This window comes from Barbus barbus (assembly GCF_936440315.1).
Source record: "Barbus barbus genome assembly, chromosome: 3".
Lineage (NCBI taxonomy): Eukaryota > Metazoa > Chordata > Actinopteri > Cypriniformes > Cyprinidae > Barbus > Barbus barbus.
In genome coordinates, this window is record NC_136731.1 from 9,601,635 (window position 1) to 9,611,042 (window position 9,408).

At 36.2% G+C, this 9,408-nt stretch overlaps 1 protein-coding gene across 3 annotated transcripts in view; it reads right to left on the bottom strand.

Moving 5' to 3' along the window:
- LOC306855183 (uncharacterized protein) overlaps positions 1–5,610 on the bottom strand; it is a 79,351-nt gene extending 73,741 nt beyond the window's left edge. The window contains exon 1 of one of the 3 annotated variants that reach the window (XR_013782907.1): positions 5,395–5,610. The gene's annotated coding sequence lies outside the window, so the exon portion shown is untranslated. Of the gene's footprint in view, positions 1–847; positions 961–5,394 lie in introns of those variants that run through there. The other 2 variants (XM_079393667.1, XM_079393668.1) reach the window with 2 other exon arrangements.
- Between the last annotated feature and the right edge of the window lie 3,798 nt (positions 5,611–9,408).

Below are 9,408 nucleotides of genomic sequence, written 5' to 3' on the forward strand. Positions count from 1 at the left end.
ATAAAGTGCATAAAATTTGAACATTTTCAACAATTGAACATTTGCAAAAAACACCACTGTACCATAAAATCAAATATACATAAAAAAAGTGCACAATAACTAAATCCAACATACTGAAAGAAAAGATGGTAACACTTTATAATAATAACAATCATTAATAGAAGGTAAATTGACAGTTAATTAATCTTTAGTCTTTAGCTATGCATTTACTGAATGAGCACTGTGCAGCTGTTCGTCCGACTGTACTGTATTTTATTTTATTTTTCTAAACTGTTTTAATTATTCTTATTTCTTTTTATTATTTAAATTTCTTCTATGTAAAGCACTTTGAATTGCCATTGTGTATGAAATGTGCTATATAAATAAACTTTTTACTGTTAACAAACAATGAAATTATAATTAAATGTTTACTAATTATTAGTAGTGCTGTGAGTCGACTACCAATGCTTAAAAACATCCCAAGCTAATGTTTGATGCACAGAATTTATTGTGTGGTTTTCCTAAATAGATTATCACAGTGGAATAGTTAGTATAGCATGCTATGCCACTTTCATCAAAACCTATTACAAAGCTATAGCAATGTCATGTCATTAAATATGATAAACAGCGATTCTGGAACAGATCTGCATCTTCCTTATCCCGTTAAAAAACATATTACAGTATGTAAACATATTCCGTCCGTTCAAAAAAAAAGTTGCTCTAACTGTTCGTTACAAGCAGCATTTGCTGTCAGGCAGGTAGCTTAGCTAACATACATAAACATATTTCTGCTAGCCTACCTGCTGCAAAATTGCACCATTTGTACAAGACAAGTAGAGCTATTTTATGTGTGTAATTTATCACTTACCACTGTCTTGTTTTTTCTTATCCTCCTCTTCCTTTCTCTTCTTTCTTTTTTGGCTTCCTGAAGCATAATTCCGCTTCATGACTGCCGAGGAAGTTTTGTATTTTGCTGGCAGCAGAGATCGCGTGGTTGGCTGGCTGCTGTCAGCGAGGGGGCCCCCTTGAGGGGGATCCCGATAACAGTGTCATTGCACTTTACTGCATTCACTATCAATGGGGCGCTCACACAGTTTGTCGCTGCATTTTATTCTTAACCAGTCGTTGTCTTGGGGCCCCAGGCCAGCTCGGGGCCCCAAGCAATTGCTTGGTTTGCCTGCCTTGTCGCAACGGGCCTGGGTAAAAGGAGAGGTAGTAAGAAACTGTTATAATAGAAGTTTTAACTTGAATTTGTTTGACAATCTGTACTAAATGTGTAATATGCTGTTCACTATTATTCTGTCATAATATGTGCCCTTCTGTAATGTTGCAGGAAGAGTTTGAACACAATAGCAGACCTGTCCTGTCCTGTATATCTGCAATATATTGTCCAAAGCCAAGTGTTTAAACATTTTGCTTCAGTCACTGTACTGCACATTATAACCACATTTTTAAGAACATGTTAATCCTAATCTAATTTAGGTTTTGATGTTTTTCAGCAATTGTGCAGATGAAGACAGAATGCCTGAGAAGATCAAGTGTGCTACAACACTGATGACAATCTGATTACCAGCATCTGGGGTAAGCATGAGATTAGAATTGGTTTTTGAAGTATGAGAGAGAATTGTTTTATGACCAAATAAATTTAAAGTAACATCTTTCAGTAAAGTTTAGTTGGGAATTTGCTTTTATTTATTAGTATTTCTCTATGCAATGATCCCATTATTCATTTATTGTTTACAGGATGGGACCAAATGTGTATGGCGCTGAAGACAAAAGCAAGGACAATGCTGAAGCACTAAGGTAAAGTTTATAAATACTACTAGTAAGATCTAGTGTTTCAGTCCATTTTATTATACACTGTGTTTAGATGTGAAAGCTTCAATTGTAGAGTGTAAGATGGTTCTCAGAAGTGTGAGTCAAAAAGCAATCTCTTGAAAGACGGAGTCAAAAAAATGGAAATAAATTCACTAACAGTATGTGTTTTACCTCCTCTACCACAGGATATCCAGCCTGTATGACGAGTGAGATCCAGTGGCTAGATGGCAGGAGATGCTTCAATAGTCAACTTCCTTTATCTAATAATTGGATGACCAATTAATCTTAATATGTTTATATTAATGTCTCATATATTAAGTAAAATAAATATGTTATTTTAATGTGTGCACCGTGCTCGAAGAGGATGGGTCCCCCCGAGTCTCGTTCCTCTCAAGGTTTTTTTACCTCAAACCTTTAGGAGTTTTTTCCTTGCCACCGTTGCCATTGGCTTGCTCGCTGGGGGTATTGTGCCAAGACCCGTCTCCCTCTCTAGGGTCCTAACCAACCAGGGTCTTCAAAACAAGACATTTTTAATAAAATAAAAATTAAATTAAATAAACAGGGCTGCACAATTAATTCAAAAACTAAATTAAATCATGTTATGGCTTAGTGACAATCAAAAACGTATATATGCGTATCTAAAACTGTATAATGTATATTATAGTAAATATATATTTATTTATGTATCTTTTTATATTCTGATGTATTGAGTTTTTCAGGGTGAAGTTTGTCCATCTTATCTGGTGTTTTCAGTGTCAAACTATGAGATATAATATAAGAATTTATAACAAATATTATTAGTATTGTGAAAATAAAAAAGATCATATTTTATTTTACAGAACAGTTGTCTTATTGCAAAAGCAATGTTTCTGTCTTCATTTTTATAAATTTAATAGCGTTATAACGTTTTTAATGACGGATATGAAGGAACTTCAAAAATGAATCACAATTCATTACATGTACTGTGTGTGTTGCCAATTATAAAATTATGAATTTCTCATTGCTGCTTGCATTCGGTACATTTATTGCAATGCATTGGTGGCAAACCGACATAAGTGGGGTTTTTTTGTGCATCTAAATTTTGGCAGTAAGTATGACATTACAAAACATAATATTTACTGGTAGCCAATTAAAAGCTATAGGATCTAGCTGCATGGCTGGCATCTGGATTGGTGGGGCGAGATTTGGCACAACAGGTGCTTTTCTTAATCTTGTTAATAACCATTTTAGGTGAATTGGCAAATTCAGCATGTTTGTCTTTATTTAATGGTAGATTCACAGATGGTACAATAAGATGGTAAAACTTACTTTTAAATAAGGTGTGTATACTTATGTAAATGAAGACCACATTGTGTGCAAATATTTATTTGTTGTTTTTATCATAATTGGGCAAATCAGATATGTGTATTTACTATTCATCTAACTCAAGAGCACAGTGCGTCTGCAAATCCAGTTAGCAAACTTTGTTTAACTTCTAAACCTGCTAAGATCACACTCTTAATTGATCTGGATGAGTATCATTAGAAAGACGTAAAATGCCGGCCTCAATGTTTGACTTCTGTTATTGATAAACCTTGGTTGCAGTGACCGTAATTTCTTCATATATGTTAAGAGTGCAAAATCAACAGTTAATGCACATTTATCTAACCATATATGCACCGAACAGAGAATATTACTAATAGCACTTTGTAAGTTTCTGGAGTGCAGAAAGGTCCTCCTTCAGGGAGCTCAGAAGATCCACTGCAGGTTTGGCTCTCAGTCCACTTCACAAAGCTGTGGCCGGCAATCAATACTACTTTCTCTAAAATATTTTGTGTTGAACCTATTTATTTTTAAAAAGTGTGTGTGTGTACTATCTCACTAGATTTGTAATGAAAATCATCTATGCCATCACAGGAGAATACATCAACATATCTTGATGTCGCTCTGAGTTTACTTAGGTCTAAATATTAAAAATTGAATAGATTTAAACGTCATTGAATCGCGCTGTAAAATGAAACATCACCGTTGGCTCTCTCTGCAGGTATTTGTTATAATACATACTCATAAAATAATAAACGTAGCTCATAATTGTCCAAGTGTATGGTATAGTTTTTATTCTTCAGGTCAATCATGTATTCATAAAATAAAACCAGTTTGAATATGGAAAGCGATACCTGCTATCCTCTTAAATGTTAAAGTTGCCAGTCAGTGCATGCTTTGCTTGTGCTGTACTTTATTATTTTATTTATTAGAATTTAAGAGATAATAATACAAAAGTGATATTTCTGAAAATAAAAAATAGCGCTTGAAAGAATTTCATTTTGCAGCGTCTGTATGTTTTCGTTGTTTGTTTAATGTATTTATTTAAGTTAATGCACATTTACTCAACCATATATGCACTTCACTGAGAAAGAATGACAAACACGTTTTGTAGATATATATTTATTTATTTACTAAAAGCACTTGCAAGGTTTTTCTAAAAAATATAATTTCCCTTGTCAGACAAATGAACCCCATCCCACCTGAACAGTTCAGCTCTCTTCTGTATTATTTCTTTATTGTCTATAAACACTCCGCCAGTGTCAGCCATGTACTGTGCCATGGCGCTGTTGATAAACTTCCTGGCTTTGTTCATCTTTGGGCCTTCTCCCCACCGCCACACACACCTCTCAGTGATGCCAGAGAAAATCACCGTGCAGTGCAGAAACATCCTCCTTCATGGAGCTCCTCAGTAGGCCTAGGTCGCTTCCCCCAGCATGAATCAGCAGGACGTCAGGTCTGAGTCCTGATGAGAGGACGGCAGGCAGAAGCTGGCTCCATCTCATCCCTCCTTTCCCAAGCCACTGCTCCCAGGCCGCCTCAGCTCTCCTCTCAGCCCACTTCACAAAGCTGTGGCCGACAATCAATACTACTTTCTCTGGAATATTCAAAGAAAAACTATTCATATATTATTAACAAACTGACAAATGTGTGACGTTCAAATATAAGCATTTAGTTTAAAGTTGGACTCTTGATTCAGACCAGCAACAGTATTTAAATACGACCCCATTAACTGTATAGGCACACCCTAGCAACCATTTGCAATGCCCTAGCAATTTTACAAAAACATGAATAAGTCATGGCAACCATTTATCAATGAAGACACATGTCTACAGTGTCTGGGTTTTGCCATGGCAAGCACCACTCACATTTTCTTCAGGAAATGTACAGTCTATGAAAAATCAGTCATAATGTATTTCACAATACTTCAGCATGTTCTTCTTATTAAGTGAGGGTCATTTTTTAGGACTTTTTACCCAAGCAAAGTCCCTGAGAACCTGACACACTGCACTTGTGGAGACTCCAGGAAGGTTGCAGTTCTGGAAAATGGTGGCACTGGAGACTAAATGGTTTCTGATAGTTTCTCACCTAATTCTTAATTCTTTTGCAGTTAACGTGTCTTTTCTTCTCCACCTGTTTTTTTCTGACTCTGCTGACCCATTTCACTGCCCAATGGCCATGCCCTAGGTTTGTTAATTATATTATTGCATTAGCATTGCATCCTTTTCATGGGCATTTAATAGTTTTTGACTTTTAGTCTGAGTTAAATCTCTTTTTTCGGCTCATTTTCTCTGCCTGATGACGCAGTTTCGATTACGCTGTTCTGAAACCCCTGGAAAAAAATGCATGCCAGCAAAACATACCTCATTGAGTCGATTCCCACACTTTTCCTCAGATACCAGTTTGCAGAAACACGATGAAAGCCACACTCGTTAACCCATTCGGAACATGGCAGCACATGTCTTCTAGTGATGCGTCATTCTTGAACGATTCGAATCTTTAATGTGACTCAGGAAGAACGAGTCGTCTCGGGAGTGATTCGTTCAGTCGCGCATGCGCATTGCACAACATTCTATGGGTCCTGTACTGGAATTAGTTCATCTCCCGAGTCTTCGCTATTTCAGAGCATTTTGGAAAAACAATATCTCATTCAAGCAGCTTTCAGAAAGTTTTTTTTTTATTAATAAATTGTTTTTTATTAATATTATTCTGTATTTTAATGGCACATATTTATTGAATAAAACTAAATTATTAAAATTAAATAGAATATTTTACAAACTTTACTAAAAACATTACAAAGATTATTACTATTATTATTATTTTTATTTATTTATTTGCAAAACGATCCAGTCCACCATAGCCTATTTAGACAGTTTGAAGACTGTTTCAATGAGTCAAAGCAAAACAGTAAATGATCAGATCTCCTCAAGCAGTTTGAAGCTTTCAGATTTTTTTAATTAATAAAAAACTGTATTGTTAATATATTATGTTTTTCAATTTAATTGCACTGTATACTTAATTTAAAAAAATAAACAGAATATGGTGCAAACCTTACTTAAGTGATTGTGTTGAAGTTTTAACTTCGATATTATGCAAACGAAGTATTGGTATCAATAATGGGAGCCTTTTGTCTAATGGGCGCCACCTCAATTTTATTTTATTTTATATTTGTCATTTGATGACAGGGTACTGTAATGCAAGGCATGATTAAGTATACATAAATCAATTAAAAAAATCAAGAAAATGTGGTAACACTTTAGAATAGGGAACACTTATTCACTATTAACTACGACTTTTCCCCTCAATTAACTCCTAATTTGCAGCTTATTAATATTTAGTAAGGTAGTAGTTAAGTTAAAAGGATGTAGAATAAGGCATTAAAATGTGCTTAATTACTACTAATAATTGGCTAATATTGTAGTAATACCCATGCTAATAAGCAACTAGTTAAGAGACCCTAAAATAAAGTGTTACTGAAAATGTATTTGGACCGAGATTTAAATTCTCACTCGCGTGCAAAGCAGAGGGCATATAAGCTGCAGTCGATGCCCGGTAGTGGGTCGCGACCAGGCGGTTGGGGACCTCTGCTCTAAACAATTTAAAAACATGAAAAAAAACATTTTTTTTTCCTAAAACCTTTTTCAGTCTCCAGTGAACTGAACTCACTGATTCAAATGATCCGTTTAGAGCGAGTCTCCAGTGAACTGAACTCACTGATTCAAACGATCCGTTTAGAGCGAGTCTCCAGTGAACTGAACTCACTGATTCAAATGATCCGTTTAGAGCGAGTCTCCAGTGAACTGAACTCACTGATTCAAATGATCCGTTTAGAGCGAGTCTCCAGTGAACTGAACTCACTGATTCAAATGATCCGTTTAGAGCGAGTCTCCAGTGAACTGAACTCACTGATTCAAACGATCCGTTTAGAGCGGGTCTCCAGTGAACTGAACTCACTGATTCAAACGATCCGTTTAGAGCGAGTCTCCAGTGAACTGAACTCACTGATTCAAACGATCCGTTTAGAGCGAGTCTCCAGTGAACTGAACTCACTGATTCAAATGATCCGTTTAGAGCGAGTCTCCAGTGAACTGAACTCACTGATTCAAATGATCCGTTTAGAGCGAGTCTCCAGTGAACTGAACTCACTGATTCAAACGATCCGTTTAGAGCGAGTCTCCAGTGAACTGAACTCACTGATTCAAATGATCCGTTTAGAGCGAGTCTCCAGTGAACTGAACTCACTGATTCAAATGATCCGTTTAGAGCGAGTCTCCAGTGAACTGAACTCACTGATTCAAACGATCCGTTTAGAGCGAGTCTCCAGTGAACTGAACTCACAAGTAAGAACCGGGAGATCTTGTGAGTGCAACTGATGCTGTGAAAAGTAAGTTACTAATGTCGAATTTTAGGATTAATTATTGTAACTGAAAATCATATTTACGTCAAATCTGCTATAAAGGGTGATCTTTTTAAGCCCACTGAAATGCTTGAATGCAAACAGATCGATGACAGTGTCTCTATGTTTTAGGTCAAAAAACGAAACATTAAAATAACACAGATTAAATAAAATAACTCCTGCACATTCATATTCCCCGCTGCTGTAACGTTAGCACTTTTATTAAAATGCTACCCATCTAGCCCTATGTTTTATATTGTTTATCAACAGTATAGTTTTTTATATTGTTTAGATCATCTAGCCGAGCAGACAGATATGAATGTTTATTCATAACCATACTGAAAATAACTGTCTAGCTAGCAAGCTTGCTGGTGCTAAGTTGAGGAAATTTTTAGATATAAAGTCCAAATATTTTTATCCAACCACCTAGATAGATTACATCTGAGGGAAAAAGAAAGGATGTGATGTTCAGAATATGGTAACTACAGTAATTATCAAAGTGGGAAGTGATGCCCTCTGGGGCATTTGGTCAGGGGTGTTTTTACACCACAGACAAGGTTTGAGAAGAAAAAAAATCATTATGAAAATATAATTATATTTTCCTTCAAATGTTCTTCCTTCAGGCCTTATTCTCATGTCATATATAACTGTGACATTCTGCAAAACAACAATCTTTATAACACTGTTTTCTTACTGGGGAAAATGAGATGGTCAGATCAGTTTTCTCTCAGGTTCATCACAATGTAAGCTTCACAGAGAACATTACTACATCACTCTCATCAACATAGTCCATATCAACAACAAAATATATCTCTTGACTCCATATAGTGGTTATTTTGGGAAAATCCCAGGTATTTTGAGCAACAGGATTATAAAAATATGCGCTAATATAAAATTAAATCAAGTAGTCTATATAAAATTGCAAATAAATCTATCTATCAGTACTTTTTTACTTAAGTACATAACAAATGTAGTACTTTTGTACTAATAAATAATTAAATAATACTAATTTAATTTAAAATACTAATTGACTAATTCAGCAGTAGTTTATTTTGCCACTACTATAGATGTGTATCATTAACTTTTGTTTATTTGTTTTTTAGACCATCTGGCAGTTATGTCCTCCAAAAAGGTAAGTTCAATCATACGTTTGATAATGGGTATAGAACACATACATTTATTGCAATAGCGTGGCAAAAAGCAGGAACCATTTTCATACTGTCAGTCCTCTGTTGTGTGTGTCTTGTGTTTCCACGTGCTCCCTGTGTTTTCATGCCCATATTTGGTTTGTTTCCTGTCCTCGTTTCATGTCATTAGTAGTTTAGGGATTGTAGGTGGGGGGAGTGAATGTCCAGCGCTCTCTCCACCCTCAATACCACGACTGAGGTGCCCTTGAGCAAGGCACCGAACCCTCAACTGCTCCCCGGGCGCCGCAGCATAAATGGCTGCCCACTGCTCCGGGTGTGTGTTCACGGTGTGTGTGTGTGTGTGTGTGCATTTGTTCACTACTCACTGCTGTGTGTGTGCACTTGGATGGGTTAAACGCAGCGCACCAATTTCGAGTATGGGTCACCATACTTGACAATACGTCACGACTTACTTACTTACTTAGTTTATCCTTGTCCAGCCGTGTTCGTTAATTTACCTGTGTATTTATAGTCCTGTCTGTGCAATGTTATTTCGTCTGGTCTACTCGTTACTCCCCGGTGTTCCTGTCAGTGTCTGCCCTGCCTTTTCTTGTCCTGATGTCCAGTAAAGTATGTAATTTGAGTTTACCTCCTTGTATGCGTGTTCCTTGTTCCTCCCTGCTGTGTGCACCGTGACACACTTTAAGCTGCAGTCTGTAACTTTTTTTAGTTAAAAATGATCCGAAATTAATATTTGAGCAAGTTAACCAGCCAGTGTTCAAAACT